Source organism: Paroedura picta, chromosome 6 (assembly GCF_049243985.1).
Source record: "Paroedura picta isolate Pp20150507F chromosome 6, Ppicta_v3.0, whole genome shotgun sequence".
Taxonomy (NCBI): Eukaryota; Metazoa; Chordata; class Lepidosauria; order Squamata; family Gekkonidae; genus Paroedura; species Paroedura picta.
In genome coordinates, this window is record NC_135374.1 from 42795141 (window position 1) to 42817287 (window position 22147).

General features: G+C 44.0%; 1 long non-coding RNA gene across 2 annotated transcripts; it reads left to right on the forward strand.

Annotated features, from left to right (window-relative positions):
• The first annotated feature begins 124 nt into the window (after positions 1-124).
• On the forward strand, positions 125-21415 carry LOC143839798 (uncharacterized). 2 transcript variants are annotated; one of them, XR_013231867.1, is made up of 3 exons: positions 125-257; positions 1863-1970; positions 4259-4529. It is a non-coding gene; the product is annotated as an uncharacterized LOC143839798 (long non-coding RNA). The 2 variants fall into 2 exon arrangements; XR_013231868.1 differs by lacking the exons at positions 1863-1970; positions 4259-4529 and adding exons at positions 19534-19763; positions 21248-21415 and having other exon boundaries at positions 127-257.
• Positions 21416-22147: the final 732 nt, after the last annotated feature.

The window sequence follows — 22147 nt, forward strand, 5'->3', positions numbered from 1 at the left end:
CCTGTAGACAACCACTCAGTGTGAGGAGGGATCTGCCTGTTAAGACAGAAGGGAAAGAGGAAATAATGAGGAGAGGGGAAATAGAAGGGAGAGCTACTCCCCCTCCCATTACAGGTTTCTCACTGTGCAGCTGGGCCCAGCCTGGCAGCCAGCAGCACATACCTGAGCCAAACTCAACCCAGCAGCTAGAGTATTCCCAAGGAGAGGCTGTTCAGAGATGGAGGGAAAGCTGAATATCACGGACAGCAAAGATAAGGGTAAGTTGACTGGGATGTGATAAGAAGACAGGGAAGCAGGAAGAAAGGGACATGATATTGGGGCTTTCAGGGAAGAAAAAGTGTGGAAAGGGAGAATTAGATACCTCCCCCACAATTTCCAGTCAGATCTTTGAATCTACATTATGCCTTATATTTTGAGAGGAATCTTAAGCAATATGTCTCTTGTGCAGTGAAATAACATCTCACCCCACTAGTAACCTATGTAAAACCTATTATTTTAAAGCGGAATTAGTCTCTGCTAATACAGAGCCTAGTTTAACAGAGACTTCCCAGATGCACAAAATCTACAGAACAGAGTCCTTCGGTCACCGTTTATCCTGCCTGGGTAGGAAGATAGCATTCAGTATGTCAATGGTAAGTAGCAAATGGAACAAAGGAGGTTTTTCCTTATCGTGTCAGGACCCTCAGGTACACAATAAATTCCTTGGAATCTCCTGGTGGAAAGGAGAGGGGAGGATCTGATATGCATAGAACAAGAAGAGACACTTTTGTTAAACATCTTGCTGGAGATATCAAGAATCCCAGGAGAGCAACTATTAGTAGGAAAGTATAGCTGCTACTCTTGGCATTTTCCTGGCAAGAAGAGACAGAGGCCATAAGGCATAGCGGGGGCAGGGAGGAGACCTGTAGAAAGACTACTTGGGTAGAATCAGCACAGAAAACTGAAATTTGTGACCTTAAATCTAGTCTGTCTCGTAAGAACAATCTAGAAGAATCCCCATTCTGCCATGATGCCTGATGGGCGAGTTGGACCCAATACAGAATAGTTGTGAGGCTAAAATGGGGGAGGATGACCCAAATATGAAACCTTGAGCACCTTGACACTGAAACAGTCAAACACGAACATTCATTGTCTTCTAGGTAGATAAGCTTTATACCTTCTAGAGAAAGAGGATGACATTCATCACTTCTTCTCATTATATCTTAGCAGTTGTTAGACAATTTGGGTTACTGAATATTTAGCCTTTGCTAATTACTGGCTTTTTAAAGAAGTAAGCCTTCCTTTTATGCACTTGGTGCTATATTGTAGTTATTCCCCCCACAAAAGGCCTATACTGCCCGCTGTTAGCACAGAACAAAGAGAAAATAGAGCAAACTCCTTCCTTAATTTGAATTACTGCAAAAGGCTGAACTCCTAAAATTTGTCCCTAAGTTCTGGGTAAATTGAAGTAGGTGGTTAGGGAACTGGCCAGGATCATTAAATGAATTAATGTACTTGAGAGGTTTTGGTTAGCAGAAGAATTAAAAAATGTAGATCTTAATATTGTTTTCGCTGGTGGCAGAGGCAAGAAGCGCTTATTTCTCTCAGGGCTGGTAGAACACAGCTGGAGAAGTAAACTCCTCATTACAGTCTCTTGCCTTGAGACCTAGGCCTGCTGTGTAAATGCCATATCCCCTTGATAAAATGGTAACACCTACAGGCCCCATTTTGTCACCCTTGCTAATACACAATGGTGTATAACTGGATCTAGGCCCCCATTTCGCCTCCAAAGAGCTGATCCACAGAACACTGACCTATTTAAATATTTTGATATTTATATCCTTGTCAGACAAGGCATCTTGAAAGACTCCTTTTTCTTTAAGAGTTATTGCCTGTCATGTGAAGTGCCCAGCTGCCCGCAATTAACACTGGTTTGAGAGTGACTGCTATCTCTCCAAAGTCAATTTGCTGTCCCAGAAGATTGCGGATGGGTAAGATCTGTGAATTTGGATTAGGAGGGAAGAATGAGTCAAAAGGTGAAGTCATACTCCAGAAATTTCCATCAGAAGGGGCACCTGATTGGCTCTGAAGGACTGCCTGATTGTATAAGCCCAAAGAGTTACAAATTTCAGGTTGGTGGTAGTTACATGCCAGGTTGGAATTCACGTTCTCAGCACTAAGAATTACACTAGAGGCGATGATAGAATAGAGGCTTGTTTGTTATTGGGAGACTGCGGATTGTGCTGCCTGGCTCAAGAGTAGGTAGTTACCAGGCTGTAAGCTTAGCTTTGTTATTTTTTCTGTTGCATACCTTATGAGTTTGTGATGTCCTGAATAAAATTGCATTTTATTCTTTTTTCAGTATGATTAAAAGCTCTTAATGCAAGGCTGCTTTATTTGCACACCCTGCCTAGGGATGCAGAGGCCTGGCAGGACCATTCATTGACAGTCCTCCTTTTCGGTCCAAAGGGGACCCAAAGCAACATTCTTCCCTCCTCCATTTTATCCTCAAAAGCAACCCCATGAGGTGACGTAGGTTAAGTTCAGAGAAAGAGTGACTGGTTGGAGTTCATCCAACAAGAGTCCATGACAGTATGGAGATTTGAATCTTGGCTTCTCCAATCCCAGTAAGAAATGTTTTTGCAGTCAGGATATCGCTGAGCTGTGCATTTTTTTAAGGGTCGAGTTTTTTGTCCATTTCCACACTGAAATTTGCCTCTTCAGGCGCCGACCTGAATTGCCCTCTCAACTGTTCCACAGAAAATGAATCCCCAGAAAACCGTTATTCAGTTTTTATAATGGGACTAATGGGGTCTAATTTGGGGCTGCCATTGGGTTATTCCCTATACCCACCATTTTGAGTTGTTTGGGAATGCCCATTTCCTCCCTCACCCTCCCTCCATTCTAAAAAATCTACCTTTTTAAAATCACCTCCCCCTTCCCCCAAAAGTGTCCTCAATGTATTAAAAAAAAACAAATCCTGAGTTATGTTATAACATTGTAACACTGTTGTGTAAGACTACAAGACTGCTTTTTTTTAAACTTAGAAACAGCATTGTAATGTGATCACCCCTTCACACAGTTGTTTCTAAGTTTTAAAAAAGCAGTGTTATCATTTTACAACATAACTCAGTTTAAACAAAATTACATTCAGGAAACTTTGGGGGGAAGGGGGAGGTGATCAGCAGCACAGATTGGGGGGATTAAGGGGCACAATTAAAACAAAGGTGCAAGCAGGCACCAGTTTGCAAACAAAACTAAACACATTTTTTGGGAAGGGGGACCAAAGCATGATGGGAGGCTGCCTCCATCAGACTCATTGTAGAAAGCATGTTGTGAATTTCAGCCTGGGAAATGAGGGGAAGAAAGCCCAAATGCAGACATGCTAGAGTCAATTTGCAGCATCTAAAGGAAATCCAAAGTGAGGCTAAAACAAGGTATATCTATAAATGCAGAAATAGTCTGACACTCTAACCACTGCATCATACAAAAGCTCTCCATGTGGACCCATGGAAACCTTGTATCAGTTACCACACAGCTGCCCATTCAGCTTGGAATAAGTACACAGAAGTTTTCTTCTGTCTGTATAATACTACAAGGTGGTTTCTATTTATTCTGTAAATACTTCAGAGCATGAAAAAACAGCATTCTTCTTTGGAGGGTGCTGTTCAATGTGTGTTACAAAGAACAGGACAAGAACAGGTCCTCTAGCAATTGTTCAACTTTTTGATCAAATCTACACAATGTTTTGAAGAAGAAAAGGGAGAACAAAACAGGGTAAGAGGTCAAAGTGCAAGCCAAGGTATTTTCAGACATTTTTCTTTCCTACTGTATTGTGCAGAAAGGAAAATAATATTTCCCCCTCTCATAGGATACTGTTTGGTATTTGTTCTGAACAAGAGAGTGATCACCAGGAGGAAACACTCACAGAGAAACGCCTGTTCCAAAATAGCAAAAGCCGTAGAGGCGAAAATGCTTTGTAACCGAGGGTGGCTCTGCATGGTGGAGAGATGGACAGGTCAAGAGAATAGAAACAGGAGAATAAGGAAGCACATGCCTTTTTAGTATAATGCAAAGCTATACAGCCCACGGAGTCGGATTCTATGAGGCTCAGTGTGGACAATTGTAGCCTCCCAACCCTTGGGAGTGAGTCCTGTAGAAAAAGCCTTACATATTGAACTTGTATGAGGTTCTATGGTGTTCTCCAAAACTCCAAAGAAGAGGAGGGTTCAGTGAGTAAAGTGAATGCAACATGCTATGTTTATTCTGTGTTTTGCAGGGGCTAATACGGGACAAAAGAAGCAAAGCCAAGATTATGGAGAGATATTCAAACGCCTCTGTGATAGAGGCAATTCCATATAAAAAAACAAAGTCTGTGTAACAGTGCAAGCTTTTAAGCTTACCAGGACTCTGATCAGGCTGGATTTTACAAAATTTAAAAAGCTGGATGGAAAGCAGATGTATTGCACCACACAAAGAGCTTCCCACACACACACACACACACTTGGCGTATGGCTATGATGGCGGTCTATCCACAAGCACTAGAATAAGTTTGAACTCAGTTCTTCTGCACATCTGTCCTTCATCTGCATTTTCACAGTTGTGGAATTAGTTTGTTTTCTTCTGCACCTGCCTTAAATAATTATACCATTTCCGCACAGAGGGGAAAAATGCAAGTGGCTTCCTGTTTGCAAACGCCGGATGATAAATCTCTCATTTGCAGCCCTCCTCATAGGGAGAGCCCTCCCGTGTTTTCCCTCTGCCCCATCATGTCTTTTTGCCTCCTGACAAGACAACAAGAGAAAACAAGCTGAACTTCTCCCTTAGCTCCTTAGCTTGTCAATCACAGCAAGCCACCAATCACAGCACAGCAGTATTTTTAAAAAGGCACTTCCGTGTTGCTATGCAGTAATGCCATAACACAGATGCATTTTTAATAAAAATTAACACTGCTGTGTTGCTATGGAAAAATACCAGAACAATCACAGAATCATAGAGTTGGAAGGGGCCATACAGGCCATCTAGTCCGACCCCCTGCTTAACACAAAATCAGCCCATAGCATCCTAAAGCATCCAAGAGAAGTATGTATCCAACCTTTGCTTAAAGACTGCCAGTGAGGGGGAGCTCACCACCTCCTTAGGTAGCCTATTCCACTGCTGAACTACTCTGACTATGAAAAATTCAATGCAACATTGAACAATACAACATTCCCCCCTCCCTTTTTTGGAATTCGTATTTTTTTTTACTTTATATCTGTCTGGGTGGATGTCTGAGACACTGAATATGGTCCCTGGAGCTCAAAAAGACATTCTGTGTTAATGGTTGGCTTAAAAACAAGGTGCTCAGACCCCTGTATGATTGGGAGAAGGCTGCTCGATCACCCGTCCCCCTCTTTCCCAGCTCATTTCCCACCTCTAGAAAGCAGAAACAGAGTTGTTTTTACCTGCCTGAGTTGTGAGAAGGCTGAACACGGTACCTTAAGCCCAAAAAGACATTTTGTGTTAACAGTTGGCTTAAAAGCGATGTGCTCAGACTCCTGTATGATCTGGAGAAGGTTGCCTGATCACCCACTGCTCCCCCTCCTTTCTCAACTCATTCCCGACCTCCAGAAAACAGAAAATGAGCTGTGTTTTGCCTACCTGTTCCCAAAAAGACCATGGACACTTTAAAGAAAAATTAATCTTATATTTGACAATGTAGCTTTGAGTTAAAAATGACCAAAACTCAATCCAGCTACTGGACAGCCTCAGGATGCAGGCAACGTCATGTGGAAGGGACTCTAAAACCCGCCAGCATTCAAAGGCTGTCCAGGAACAGATTCCTCATGCAGAAATGGTCTGAGGATTTTCAAGGAAGGGTGCTGTCGTCAATGATGGTTTCACAGTACACATACGCACACCCTTTAAAGAAGGCACTAACATCTGTCCTTCTTAATAAAACAGTAAGAAGGATTGGACTGGTCAGTCCAGGATGGGGGGGAAACAATTGGCCCCTTGGCCCCGGACTGACAAGAAGAGGGGCCAATCGGAAGGCGCGAAACACCTTTCAATTGGGTCCTCACCAGGACAGACCAGAGTTCCAGGGCAATCAGGAGACATTGCTGCCAGTCTGCTCCTGACCACCGCAGGGAGAGGAGGTCAGCAGGGCTGCCAAGGGGGATGAGAACAGAGGCTTGGACAGGCTACGCCAGCCCTTTTCACCCCAAGGCTGTCCTAACTGTCATGTCCAACTGTAAATTGCCTCAGAGCCCTGGCAGAGCTGGCAGGAGGCTGCAGAGTGCTCCCGCTCCCCCCCCCCCCTTTCAGGCCTGCTGCGAAGGAGCCTCTGACAGGCCCTGACTGAGGGGAGGGAAGCCTTTCCAAGAGCAATGCAGGGCAGCCTTAGGGGGCTTCCTTTTGAGGGGGGGGACTTTCCCCTTCTGCCAAACAGTTGCCTGACAGGGAGGCCCCAGAAAAGCCCCTTCTCACTTAAAATACTGCTTTGGCCGGGGGTTAGACACAGCCAAGCCATGTGTCTTTCTTCTTTGCAACTCTCTGCAGATTTGAGGCCTACTGCACAGCATTATTCTGCTGATGAAACTGGATGCTGTTGCAGAGTTTCTTTTGTCTCCCGTTTCATCTGCACAACAACCCTGTGCAGTAGGCCTCAAGTCTTTAAATTCAACAACAACCTGTGTGGGAGGCCCTAATTGTTTCTTCTCTACCACAACCCTGTCCAAAGTAGCCCTTTCTGCCTGGGGAGCTGATCTTTATACTCTGCCGGTGAGCTGTAATTCCAGGAGCTCTCCAGGCCCCACCTGGAGGTTGCCTACCCCTGGGTTGAAAATATTCCTGGAGGTTTGGAGGTGGGACTTCAAAATCGTACAATGCCTCAGAGTCCAGCCTTCAAAGGAGCCATTTTTGACTGCAGTTGGGAGGGAGTGGTGCAGGTGTGTCCCTCCTGGGCTATGGGCTATGGCCAGCCCTTACCAGCAACTGTTTGTATTCTGGGGCACAGACAGGCAGACCAGCATCAGTCCTGTGAGTCTGTGCAGGAAGATCTAAATAAATATTTACAGCCTGAAACTGTAAATAGTGAACAAGTAAATGGCTGGAGAGACACGGGAAACAAAATAACCTTTTACAACCTTGGCCTGGCAAATTAAAAAACTGTATAAAAAACCTTACTAAGGTCAAGACTGCTGTGCACAGACAGTCTTCCTCTTAGAGTTGCCAGCTTCCATATGAGGCTCTCTACCCCACCTCCCTCATGGGGAGTCTGCTACGGGGAGAGGAAGGGAAGACGATTGGAAAATGCTTTGAGACACCTGAGGCCTGCTGGGTCACTGCAGCCCATTCCCAGTTCTCTCAGACCTCTCACAGCCCCACATCCCTCACAGGTTGAGTATTGTGGGGAGACTAAGGGAAAAGATGTTTGTAAACTGCTTTGAGACTCCTTTGGTTAGTAAACATCAGGGTATAAAAATCCGTTCTTCTTCTAAGGAGCAATCATGAAAAAAGCATGTGGGCACATAACATTTTATCAACAGTGAAAAAATGGAGAAGAATGAACAGGGTGGAGACCTGTATACTGTGACTACCCCATGTGTATTAGGGCAGAGGGGCATTTCGGTGTCTGTGGCCTAATTCACACAAGAAGGAAAATGACGCAGAACTGGGAGGAATTGGTTGCCTTGTAATCTTCCCCTAAGAATAAGGTAACCAGATTTTAACATTGGTAAAGCAGGACACGCTTGACCTGGGGGGGGGGGGGGTCTTGATTTAAATTTGGTCTATATGGAGCAACAAAAAAATGCATAGAACGCATAGAATGCAAAAATACTATTGTAATGTATATATTTTTAATTTCAACATAAGTACAATTTGCCAGGTGCCCCCAGATGTCCCTCCAAAAGTGGGACAATCTGGTCATCTTACCTAAGAAGAGTCTCCAGTCTGATTTTCCCTTCACATATCTGAAGACATGGCTCTGGAAAGTTCATCTGTAACCACGATGCCACAATTCCCAAAGGTCCCACACTCAACAAACCACAGGTTCTTGACACCCATATCTCCACACCCATGCCCTCATTTGCCACCCCACCACCACAACCTCCCGCACAACACACACATTCAACCCCATGCCCTTACAGATTGGTCAACTCCTCCCCTTCCTCTTCCCACTGCCAACCTCTAATGCCCGTTGTATTCTTGGATACAACGGGCTTTGCCCCTAGTATCAATATATTGCTAGAGTATTGGAACAATAGGCATAGCAGGTTCTCTGGAGTAAGTCTCCATTTGCGAGATATAAAGGAAAATGAATACTAGAGGCACAAAAATATGGGTGGAAATCAGGGGATAGACCTAAGTAGTTTGCAGACAGAACCAATAAAAAAAACATGTGGGAAATTCCCAAGACTTGTCTCCATTTCTTTCGCTCCAAATAGTGGAATGAAGCGTCTTGTAGGGAGTTCCAGGTCAGGCTGATTAAGTGATTTCTGGCAGCTGAGGGAGGCTGACACAAGGGAACGCAACTGTATTTGTAACACTTTGTCCTTATACAACAGTCAGGGTGGCATTTGGCAGGGAGGAGCAGCCTTTTCCAACCTTCCTCTCCTATCTCCAGAGTGCTGAAGAATCCTGCTTCATTTTCTATCCCCCCCCCCCACCAACTGCCTTGCACCTGCTCCTCAGTTCTCTGGGTGAGCTTCAGGGCACTGTGCAGGAACAGCTGAGAGGAGATGGGCCCTGAATATAGCCTTCCACACAGCACTGCAAAAGCGTTGCTCAGTGCTACTTTGACAGCAGTTCAAAGCACTCCCGAAAAACAACTGAGGGGCTACTGAAACACATTCCTGTCACTTAGATGATGGGGGCAGCAAGCTCAGCAGGGGCAGACAATCAGCGAAGGTGGCTGGGAATTAGAATACCCATCCTGTTATTAATGAACAGGAAAACGATTTCTATTCCGTTAATATAGTTGACGCCACTAATCCAAACTGGGAAAACTAATATAGTTGACGCCACTAATCCAAAATGGTAGCATTCAAAACCTTCAGATATTTGAGCACCTGGTTGTGGGGAAGGGAAACAGAATGAGGAAGTATAGCTGACGGGAGTGTACTGAAAGAAAGGTCTTTCTTTCCCAAGTATTTATAGCAATTCTGTTGTTTGCTTGGTAGGTTGTAAAGTGCAATAAGACTTTATATGCTATTCTCTACTCTGGTGCTGCACACTCTGAGCACAGAAACAAATATTTTACATGTCTATCCTGTACTGCAGGGAGTGCAGCAGACTGAAAGAGGAGGATAAGAACAGAGGCAAATGCTGTTCTTGGATGAAATGTTGGGTCGGTGGAGGGACGATTGTGAGGGGATGGACAACTATGAGAAAGCCCAAAGTGTTGGATAGCTGGAGGGGGAATGCCAGAGCAGGCCGGAATGGGAAGGTGGAGGTGGTAGAAGCAAGAGTAAGGAGGGGTTGTGAGTTGGACATGGGATTCTCAATTCTTGTGGTTCTTCATGGGTTTCCACTTGTTAGTTTTACATTATAAGTGTGCAGTCCTCCTTCTGAATTGCTCCCTGAATTGCTCTGCATGCAAGAATTGTGATGGCCCACGATGTGGTGAATTCTGAGAATTCCATCCAAACTGGATGAAATCAGGTATTGATATACTCAATGAAGGTCAGGCAACCAAGTGGCTTACAGTTGCCTTCCCTTTCCTCTCCCCACAACAGAGGTGGATGACGCTGTGAGAGCCCTGATATCACTGCTCGGTCAGAACAGCTTTATCAGTGCCATGGTGAGCCCAAGGTCACCCAGCTGGTTGCATGTGGGAAAGTGCAGAATCTAACCCGGCGTGCCAGATTAGAAGTCCGCACTCCTAACTACTACACCAAACTTATGATTGGTATTGCGCAAGATCAGCACTTACATCAGTAGAATTCAGGATAATTCCCCTCCATTTGAGTGCCTCACCATCAGAGAGACAAGATAGCTTACTTTTAGAAGAAGAGCTGTTTTTGTAGCCCACTTTTCACACCCGAAGGAATCTCAAATAGGCTTACAATCACCTTCCCTTCTTCTCCCTACAACAGGTACCATGTGAAGTAAGTGGGGCTGAGAGAGCTCTGAGACTGGCTCAGGGTCCCCCAGTTGGCTGCATGCAGAGGAGTGTGGAATCAAACTTGATTTTCCAGAATAGGGGCTCTCACTCTTAACCACTACACCAAGCCAGCTCTCAGGTGCTTCCTTTAGTATTACTACTGTGGGATATAGTATCCTTTGTACCCACTGTAGCTAAAGAACAAACTTTCTTACTATTCTTGGGTCATCAAATGGCAATTTTATGGGCTAACATTTCTAGAGCTGAATTGACTGGATTTGTTTATAATGGCTTCATCAGAAGTTATACCTACCTTTGGTTGCTGGGCAGATAAAAGTTGTGTCTTTTTACCGAGAGGAAGAATGAAAGGATGGAACCTGAGAGTAGTCCTGCTGTGAAGCAGCAATAGAAAATGAGGCAAGAGCATGGCACTGAAACTTGTGAACAGGAAGAAGTCTGCTTTCTTTTCAGCTCACTGAAAATGATACATCATGTTCTTTTTCCCTGGGGTGAAGGAAATCGACGAGTATGTCAAGAGACAAGCCAATCAAGCACCATTTCTTAGCTAGAAATCTATGTCCCGATGATCAGGAAATCTATGAAATACATAACCTTGGTATCTGAAGATGTCTTAAGAGATGTATTCATATAGGTAAAATTTCATCTCGCACATAAATATAAAGGATTAAACAGAATCTTTGATGGAGTTTCTGTCCAAAAAAATGCTCTCCTCTCCTAGTGGAATCAGTAATAATTTTTTTCTGATCTTAAAATTAGTTGGTTTAATACCACAAAGAAGACAGCTTTGAACTGTATTCTTAGCAGTGTTCTTTAAGGATTGCAGATCAGGCATCCAGGCCATTATGGAAATGCTTTTAAAACCATGAAATATATAATATGCAATGTGAATTTTTAAAATAATTCCAGTGAGAATTTGGTACAACAAAAAAGGGAGAAAAAGACTAGCATTATTTTGTGGATTTGAGGCCTCTTGGTCATGCCCACACCTGCATTTGTGCTTTAAGAATAGCCAGATTTTCAAGGGAGAAGGGACACAACATGTGCACTCTCAGCCTGGTGACAAACCAAGTTTATTTTGACTTTACTTTGGCTTTATATGATGCCTGACTGAAGCCTGTTATACCAAGAATTAAAATACTAATTTGTTAAAGGAAAAACTATGATGTACCATTGAACACAGGAAGAGCCTGGCAAGATCAGACCAGTGGTCCATCTCATTGACCATCCTGTCTCTCACAGTGGCCAGCCAGTTCTTCTGGAGGTCAAGCAACAGAGTAGAGAGGACAAGGCCCAATGTTGCCTTGTAGCACTGATATTCAGAGCTTTACTGCCTTTGAATGTGGAGATTCACTTTACTAAACATGGCTGGTAGTCACTGATCCTCCATGTACCTGCCTAATTTCCTTTTAAAGTCCTCTGTGTCTGTGGGCACTGCATACATCTTCTGGCAATTAATTCCAGAGATTTACTCACTCATGTTTCCTTTTGTCCATCCTGAATCTATTTGCTAAATACCCCATTCCAAGCCTTCTGATGGAGGACTTGACAAATGTTAGTGACATGGCACTCTGATCTACTCTCAAAAGTGCAACCATGTTAGGCTGATGCAATAAAACCTTCACAAATCATTATGACACCTTAAGGCACAATCCTTGGCAGGTCTATTAAGAAGTAACCCCATATTATTCCAGTGACTCCTGGAAAAGTGTTTTTAGGATTGCAGCAAATATGGGATTCTGCTCTCCTGCAGCAAATATATTGCAGCTAAAGCTTTAAATAAGTAAGCATGTAAATAAGTAAACAAACAAACATGTTATTTCTATACCACCCGATCCTGCTAGCTTGGGGTGGTTAACAACATTCTAAAAACTGCACATAATAAAATGTAATAACAATAAACAACAATCTTAATTTAAAAACTGCCTCCTAATATTAATTCCCCATTGGGCTTTTCAAAGTTTAGAGGGATATCTGTTGCTGGATGTTTCAAGTGGGGAGGCCAGTATTTCTGGAGGTTATTCCCTCAACCACAGCCCTGGTGATACAGCTCAGTTTTGCACCCCCTCCAGAACTGTGTCAGGTCCTGGAGGGCCATGAGCTCCTCAGGCAGAGTGTTCCACCGGGCCTGGGCCAAGGCTGAAAAGGCCCTGGCAAAGGCCAGTTTTATCTACCTGAAGCTGGGGACCTTAGGCACATTTAGACTGCCTCATCTTAATGTTCTTTTAGGGTGTAAGGGAGGAGGTGGTCCTAAAGATACAGGGGCCCCAGACCATTTGGGGCCTTTAATGTCAGAGTCAAAACCTTGCACCTGATCTGGTCTCCAATCTAGAGCCAGTGCAGCTGGGAGACCACTGGTGTAATATGTGAAGAAGAAGAAGAAAAAGAGTTGGTTTTTATACACCACCTTTCACTGCCCGAAGGAGTCTTGAAGCAGCCTTTCCTTCCTCTCTCCCTGACAGACACTCTGTAAGGTAAGTGGGGCTAAGATAACTTTGACAGACTGCTCTGAGAGTAGGCCTAACAGGACTGTGGCTAGCTCAAGGTTACCAAACCTGCTGCATGTGGAGGAGTGGGGAATCAAACCTGCCTCTCCAGATTAGAAGCCGCCACTCTTAACCGCTACAGCAAGCTGGCTCTCTCCATGGGGCTCTTGACAGGAGCCAAACAGGTGCATTCTGGACCAGTTGGAGTTTCCTGAGCAATCTCAAGGCTAGTCCTAATCTAAAGGTGACCATTGCATAGATCACCATGGCGAGGTCAGATGTTGTCAGGTATGGTGCAAGCTGCCATGCCTGGTGTAGATGGGAAAATGTCCAGCATGCAACACCTGTCATCTGGGCCCCCATAGATTGGAGGCATCCAGAATCACACCTAGCCTCTTGACAGTGGTTGCAGGTGTCAAATGGACCCTGTCAAGAGCTGGGAACTGCACTATATTACTCTCCATCTTAGCTGGTTTTAGTTTCAGCTGACTGCACTTGAACCAATCCACCACAGCCTCCGGACACCTGGCCAAGATGTTTGGGGGCATTGACAGATGGCCATCCATCAACAGAAATAGCTGGGTGTCATCAGCATACTGATGACAAAGTGGCCTTCCCTTTCCTCTCCCCACAACAGACATCCTGTGAGGTGGGTGAGGCTGAGAGAGCCCTGATATCATTGCCTGGTCAGAACAGTTTTATCAATGCTGTGGCAAGCCCAAGGTCACCCAACTGGCTGCATGTTTGAGAGTGCAGAATCGAACCCGGCATGCCAGGTTAGAAGTCCGCACTCCTAACCACTACACAAAACTGGCTGCGTCCTATAGCCAGAATTGGTTAGGTATCATATTGGAGAATCACAGCTGTCAAAATCCATTCCAGATACACATAGCAGCCTTCACGCAGCCTTCACGCAGACATGATATGCAAAAGCATCTTACACAATTATGCTTATCTTGCTCCTTGCTGTCTGCTCTGCCAACCAGCGCTGTAATGTTTTGGGTACAACTGTATGTTCCGGTGCTTCTGATTGAGATCTTTCAACTTGGAGGGCCAGGAATAGAACCTAGCACCCTCTGCATGCAAGACAATTGCCCTGCCTCCAAACTCTAAAATTAAGAGATCTCCTTCACCTGAGCCTTTCTGAGGAAATCCTCCTGTGGCAGAAACATTACACTGACAGAAAATGAAACTCCTTCATGCATGCAATTTAATAAATGGGACTATAGCTCTTTTTAAAGTAATTTTACTCAAAATTTAATTTTATTTATTCACAGATTTCTAAAACACTAGAGTGCCCTAGGGACAGAGATGTACACACAAAAACAAACCATTTGGAATGTAAATAAATGATTTCTTCCCAATATTGTCAGACCCACAGTAGACTCTAATACAAATAGCAATCTTATTGCAGCTGCTTACTAAAGGATTTCTGGAACCCAAAGGCAAAAAGTTCCACGAGAAAGAAGTGAAGCAGACCTGGCAGTAAAAGGGAGGAAGGAGGCACAAAGATAGCCAGGACCTAGAAATATCAGTGTGTGATTCCACAAGAGCACAGAAGGCCACAGAATGGCATTATCTACAGAATTTGAATTCCTAAGAATATCTAATTTTAAAAAGTTTTAACTCTTATGTTTGGAGAGATATGGTTGAAGTGGACTGATCAGAAACATGTGGAAAATACCTAGAGGCCAGTGGAGTGGCTAAGATTGCCTGTGGCCAGAGGTCCCAGCGTGTTCCCCATGACAGACAGGAACAGAATTATACAAAACAGGTGGCACAGTGGACATTTGCATAGTTCAATTGCATACAGTTGTCCACTATATAATATAACACATTTTAATAATGTATTGCTTATTCAGAAAAGCTATCTAATTTTCTATATGGTCTAATCTGTAGCTACTGAAATCTAGATACTGCAGCCGGTAACAAACAAGATATTTTTTTCTACAAACCTGGGGGGGGGGGGGAGGTATGAAGAAAAATATTAAATCTTTAGCTTTAAGAAAATAATGCCCTCGTTAAGAAATGAATGCCATTGCTAGACAGTCACAACCATATTGCCAGCCTTCAAGCCTTAGTTTCTGTTGGCAAAAGGTCAAGGGAGGGGGACAAAGCTCTTTCAAGGGCTGTGGGTGAGAGGGAAATGAGATCCCTCTGCAAGTCCTTGCAGGTCCCTCATATGTACAGTTCTAATCAGTTCATTTAGGTGTGCCATATCTCAGAAATAGGCTATGTATCCCCTAAGGAGGTTTATGCTGTACCCTCTTTTCTTGTTCCTGAATTCCAGTTAACACTGAGCAGCAGTTTTCTCATGTGGAGTACACATTGTCCTGAGCACAATAAGCAAAGATTATAGGGACAAGGAAGATCTTTGTAAGGAGGGTGAAGTATGGAAAACTACTTACAGTAGAACTAAACGTTACAAGAAACTGGGCCCTGCCACTGTTCTAAATTCCTAATGCAGGCCTGGATTAACCATTAACCAATTGGGCAGAGTCGTCTGAAACCAACCCCTTCAAGATGGAGGTCCTGTGGCTGGGTAGAAGGGAACAGGAACAGGATTTGGAAGTTCAGCTCCCCTGCCTGGATGCAGTACAACTTACACCTCTACCAGCAGCTAGGAATTTGGGGGTGATCTTTGACGCCTTCCTATCTATGGAGACTCAGATCACAAAAGTAGCCCAAACGGTGTTTTTCCATCTGTGCAAAGCATGGCTACTAGTGCCCTACCTGTCTTCAGAACACCTGGCCACAGTGATCCATGCAACCAGACTAGACTTCTGTAACTCACTCTATGTGGGCCTACCCTTGTCCCTGACCCAGAAATTGCTGCTGGTACAGAATGCGACTACAAGGGTCCTCACCAGGTCATCATGGAGGGCCCATATTTAGCCGATGCTACAGTAGCTGCATTGGTTGCTGGTTAGCTTCCGAATCAAGTTCAAGGTTTTGGTTTTGACCTTTAAGCTATATATGGCCTGGGTCCTACCTTTCTCCAATCTGTGGGTATGAATCTGCTGGTTGTCCCGGGCTCTCTGGAAGTGCTCCTGGCCTCGACCAAGGCCAGGGCTTTTTGGTCCTGGCCCCAACCTGGTGGAATGAGCTCCCATATGAGCTAAGGGCCCTAATGGAGTTCTCTGGGTTCCACAGGGCCTGCAAGATGGAGCTCTTTCCCCAGGCATTCGGTTGAGGCCATGATGGAGAGACTGGGGAGTAAGATCAGGTATCTTCCTTCCTTCCTTTTGTGATCTGTACCCTCCTGGGTAACATTGCCAGGATCATCCAGCGGGACACAACGACTGTGAGCAGAAAAGTCAAAGGTCCGCAGGGGAGTTTGTTGACTGCCACTGCCATCAACTGTTATTGTTTCAAGTGTATTATTTTAATTGTACAAATTGTTTTTGGGTTTTAATGTTAATTTTATACCTTATTGTAAACTGTCCTGAGCCAGCCGGGCCAAGAATGGTGGTCTATAAATCAAATAAATAAATCAAATAAACAAATCAAATAAATAAGCAAGCAAGCAAGCAAGCAGATGTTTAGGGTTCCAAGGGAAAGGGCCCTCCACAGAGGTTTGTGGATTTTTTGGCGGGGGGGGGGGCTTATATTGTTTACTGTTATTTAGTGTTAAATAAATACAAAATTTTGAACAATTTATATGTTTAATATAGTTGTGGGCTCTCTTATTTCACCTTCAACACTGAGTCATAATGTTTTATCAGTTAAGCAATGGAAGGGCCAAGGGGTGTCATTGTTGGGCTGTGCTTAGGGCAGGGGTGATCAAATGGTGACTCTTCAGAAAGAATGCATTGTTGTGATTAGAATTATACTTGTATTACAGTGGAGCAATCACTGAAGAAGGCTCAGGAAAACGGGTAATTCAATACCTAGGACGGGTAATTCAATACCTTTTATCCCTAAATGATTAAGAATTGTGAGAAATAAGCTTATAATTTGTGCTTTTGTGATTTAGGACCTAATCATGTACAGCCTTCAGATCTCCTTTGGGTTCGGTCCAGCCATCATTGGAGAAATCTACAGAAACCTCTGGTTTAGGGCATCAGTTGGTCATAATCTAGCCCTGTCCTAGGCTGAATCTGCACTTGCTTTGTTTATTCCCTTGTGAATCCTGCTGAATCCAGATTGATTTGAACTCCCCTTCTTCCTCTATCCCCACCCCCATTGAAAAAGTAAAGTGTTCTGCACATGGTTGGGGAAGCTCAGAAGGGAAGGGGGGAACCAAGAGCAGCTGGAGCCTCTTTCATTCTTTTCTTGAGGGGGGGGGGAGAGATGATTGGAGACAACAGAGGAGGGAGGGGAAAAAAACAAGCGGCAAATCCCTGCCGAGAGAAGTTAGGGCTACTGGAGCTTCTGCCAAGAGAAATTAGAGCTTCCCCTTTAAGGCAAGGGGAATAAGGAACTGAAGCCTTGGTCAATCAGGGCCTTTCTACCACAGAGCTCAGCAGCAAGTTCAGAACAGGCAGAGGCCTGCTTGCTTTCTCATGTGGATTTTTTCAAATATTGAGGGTTATATCCACTCTAGGATATCACGGGGGGGGGGGGGAGTAGGGTCACTCCAGATCAATCATGCTTGTTGCAGAGGGAAAATTTAAATTGGATGTCCGGGCGAGGATGGAGAGTTAGGGACCAACGGATACGAATGCGGGGAGGGAGGCTGTAGAGAGGCGCCCGGACTTCAAACCTGGAATGAGGATGCTAAACGCAAGGGACTTATAGCAGCCAAACCGGTCCTCGCGTTGAGTGCCCGGCCAGCCCGGGAAGGGGGCGGGGGAAAAGGGAGTTGTGGTCAGTGGCACCTCCCCACTCGCTCACCCCGAGGAAGGGCCCGCCCGAGAAGTCGCCGGCGCTGGAATCTAGAAAGAAACGCTTACCTGAAAGTCGAAAGTAACTTCCGAACGCCGACGAGCGACTAGGACGGAAGGGCGGCGGCGGCAAGACGGGTTATGTAGGGGGGCAGGGTCCAAGGCGGGAAATATAAGGTGGGGAATACACCGGGGTGGTGGTTGGTGTGGATGAGAGAAAAGGACGTTGCAAGTGTACGGGGAAGAGAGAATAAAAGACGGTGTTTGGAAAATCCAGCAGACTTTGTGGTTCTTGGTCGGAAGAAGAGGGGACGCCACGGCTGAGAAGGGTGAACCTCGCGGAGGGGCCGGGAAGAGCCCCACATTGGACAAAATCAAAATGGAAATCGCATTCAGTGGAGATGGCAGAGACTGAATCAACATGGGATTGGAATAAATGCTCCATGCAGATTCAGCCCTAGTGTGTACTTTAACACGTTGCCTTATGCCACTGCTTTATGCATTGCTCAGCCTATGCTGTAGACAGCCAGCAATGTGAGCTGGAGTCAGGCCACAGCACTTTGATAATGGCCTGTGTGTAACATGTGTAGCTTTTTGTTAAAGTAGATGTAATTTACAAAGGATGTGGAGCTGCAACAGCCCCATGTCGCTTGCAACATCTAGCTCTAATTGTGCTCCCTTGTAACTGGTAGAGAAGTAACTTTCTGCATTTTTGGTCTTTTCACTTTCATGTGAGACATACTGTACTGCAAGTAAGAAAAGCTTGTGCCAGTCTGGGTCACGAACAGATGTTTGGATGCCCTTGCTGCACGCTGATCATCAATATCAGGGGAGGAAAACGAAAGCGTTCAGTGTCAAGGAAGTGCCTGTTTCAATTTTGCTTGACTCTCTTCAGCTTTTTACAGAAAGACAGAAGGGGAAGATGAAACAGAGAGAGGGAAAATCTCTAGCCAAACACTTTCTGACCTCATGAAGAGCAAGCTGTTTGAGAGGAAGAACATATTGTTGATCAAAGGAAATATGTTCCCTCTGCACATGACTCTATGATTTTTGTTACCGGCTACAGATTCTGCCACTTGCTGCAGTTTAAAAACAACAAAGACCCTTGTTCCTTTGGTTAAGTGAACTGAATAAGATTCCTTTCTACTTGTTTTGAATGCATGATGGTTAGGTATGCTGCTGTAAACCCAAAGAAGCATGGCCACTTGTTTGAGAAAAATTGAACACACACTGAGACCACTAACTACAATACATGTATTGTATACACCATCTCTCCTTGGTACTAGAAGAATTAGTCCCTTTGATTGAGAGGCAAATTAATGTTCAACCAGCCCAAAAATCCAGGAAGTTTGTGCTGGCCTTTGTGGTTCTAATGGGTCATGACCACCCAAAGGATGGTACATGATACCATGTTGAAACCCTCCCTCCCATATTCTCCTCTCCAGTGATACAAAACAGCTGTACTGGAGGGAGCACCAGTCCAGACTTGCTGAATACAGCTGTTTTACCATGTCTGGAAAAACAACAGGTCCAGCTTTCAGTGATTTACATAAATGCTAGTAAAATCACTTGTAAACTTAAGCCTGTCCAGAAGAAACTTAAGATGTAAGATACTTTAGGACTGGATCCCATCAAAGAGATCCATTGCTCCCATGGAGGACAGTGATTTTGGTCAATTCTCTCCTCTTGCATCAGTCCTCTTTCATGAGCTGTTCCTCAGGAACAGTATTTCAGGGGGCATTTTGGGCTGCAAAGGGAAGGGGCAAGAAAATTGTGATCCAAGGACAGTAATGCTACATTTGTGCTGAATGTCAGTGATATGCAGGACTTAGTCACAACAACCGCTCTACTGGATAAGACTAGTGATTCATTGAGTTCAGCCAATTGCCCTTGGGGTCAAAGAACACAGCATAGAATCCAAGGTCTTCTCCTGATGTTATCTTTTAGCACCGGTATGTAACTGAGGATGGCAGTTCCCTTTAGTCATCATGACTAGTAAGCATTGACAGCCAGGAAACTGTCTAACACCCCCTTTATCTATGCTTGTGGAATCCACAATTTAACTATTTGTTGAATAAAAATATACTTAGTTGTGTCCATCCAGAGTCATCTAGCTCAGTACTGTCTATTCTTACAGGCAAAGGACCTCAAGGTTTCAAGAAGTAAAGGACAGTTCCCAGCACTTGTGACCCAAAATTCTGGAGATGCTGGGAACAGAACCTGGATTCTTTGGCATACAAAGCATGTTCTCTGATGTCTCCCTGGTCCAAGTCTCAAACTTTATCTACATTTGCCCATTTCAAAAAATAACTTCAAAACTATTTCAATGTCACTCGAGTTTGGAATGTCCCAACTTAATGAAAATCAGTAAGTAAATTACTCACAGGGCCCCAGCACCATGGCACATTTCCAGTGTGACTTTCGGAATTGAACGAGATGCCCATATCTCCTCTAGAGTACACCTCAAAGGAAGCACAAACTCCAATATTGCCCCTACAAAATAGTATTTATGTATTTATTTGTTCGATTTTTATACTGCCCCTAACTGCCCCCAACTTGTTTGTTCAATTTTTATACTGTCCCTAACTTGGCATATCTTGGTTTCTAGAGTTATACCAGTGAGATGACACAATTTCTTCCAATCAGATTACAGGTTTTAGCTCATAAGGGAATTGCTGTTGGCATAATGCGGGGTACACACATATACTAATAGACTTCCCTGTCAAGCAAGGGTTAAAAGAAAATCTGCAAGCGGGATTAGCCAGGCTACACTGTCTACTGACAGATGCCCTGTAAATCTGAAAACATGTTGATTTATCTTAAAATAGTTCTTCCTCTCTATATGATTTGGTGGTACGTGGACAAAACTCCCCTGGCATCAACTACAACAGGGGAGTAATTTTATGTCTGCTAAAAATTAGCTTTCTGACCCATCAGGGCACTTTAGGCATAAATAACTCACACAACCCGACTAATTATAAATGCCCATTTTTCAGGCGTCACAGTGAGAGTTCCACTGCAGAGCTATAGTAAATTGTTGTGTTCCTGGTTGCAATCTTAAGGTGCTCTTCATTTCTGAGAACTTGAAGACTAGTTGCTAGAAAAGAATCAATCTATGATTTCAAGTTAAAAGTATTTAGCCTACTACAATGGCCTATAACTTGGTAATTGTTGGATAATCAGGAAAATCACGACAATGTCCTGTTTTTAGTGGCAAAAAACTCCAGTGACTCATAACTTCTTTTGGGAGGGAGACTAGAGTACACCCACATATACAGTCCCCCGTCTGAGTAGTATGTATCCATTACGGGTACAAGATAGTGTAAGGCTGGCATCTGTATAGTCCAGTGGCACCTTTAAGACTAACAAAGACTATCTTTGTTGGCCTTAAAAGTGCCACTGGACTCTAAATTTGTTCTGCTACTGCTGCAAAAAAAGTCTTCATGTACATACAGACTATGTTTGTGAGGGTTTATGCAAAGGGCCACTGCTACCTAACTCACATAAGCACCAATGGTTTTGTCTCACATAATCCTCTTTCACAAGGTCTAGAGAGGCATTTGAAGCAGAAACTTCCTTAATTTCATAGGTATTTGACAATTCCATATGGAGGTCAGTTGACAGCAGCTGTATAGGAAAAGTGCTGAGCTCCTGAATTAAAGCCCCTCACAAACAGGGCCTTTATCAAAGCTGTACCAGCACTGGCCTTCCTGCAATTAATAGTATGTCTGTCTCCACTTTGTCCTATAACAATTACATGTGTTTCTAATCTGACTTTACTCCACTTTTGATTTTACACAATGTAATTATTCTTTATAGGATTATTCATTTGAATTGGTTTCTTTTTCCAGACATCATGTCAGTAATGGTTGCGTCATAATTCCATGCAGCAAATGCAAAAGAAGGTTGCTTCTGATAAAAAGATATCCCAGCCTGTCTTTCATTGTAAGTTAATCTGCTATGAATCATTCTGCCATCTGCAGCAGCATCCAGCCATCTGCACAGATTCTTCTGGGAAGTTCTGGACCAAAGGTAGAATCTTCCAGTGGTAAATAATACCACGGCTAGGGTTACCAGCTCTGGGTTGGGAAATACCTGGAGGTTTTGAACCAGAGAGTGGGTGGGATTTGTGGCAGGGAAGGACCTCAGTGTTGGATAATGCTATAGAGTCCACCCTCCAAAGCAGCCATTTTCTCCAGGGGAACTGATCACTTTAGTCTGGAGATGACCTGTATTTTCAGGGGACTGGCATCCTTATAATTGGTCAAATGCAAATCCTACAAGTTGAGATATCCCATAACATTGTTTTAACCCAAAATACTTCTGAGCACATTAAACTTTGTTGGTTTTAAGGGTGCCATTGGACTCAAATTTTGTTGCTTCATACCAACCTGGCTACCCATCTGAATCTATCAACATATGATCACTAGTTCACACCTTAGCAAGCAGTGGTATTATGATTTGCATGTTCACGCGCAAAGCCATATTTACTCGGGTTCGTTTGACACTATAGTTGATGAAAGAACTGATCTTCTTCAAATTCCCTACAAGGTCATATCATTTCCAACTAGAAGGTACAGAGGCTTGTTGCAGTAGATTTAGGTTCACAGGCATGTGGTACATTGCAAAATTAATGGACAGAGGAATAGAATAATGAATGTTTTCTGAAACACAGGAAGAGATAAAGCAGAGCACCAAGCAGGAAAAAGGGGATTCCTCAATTATAAAACAGTTCCATCCAGGAATAACTT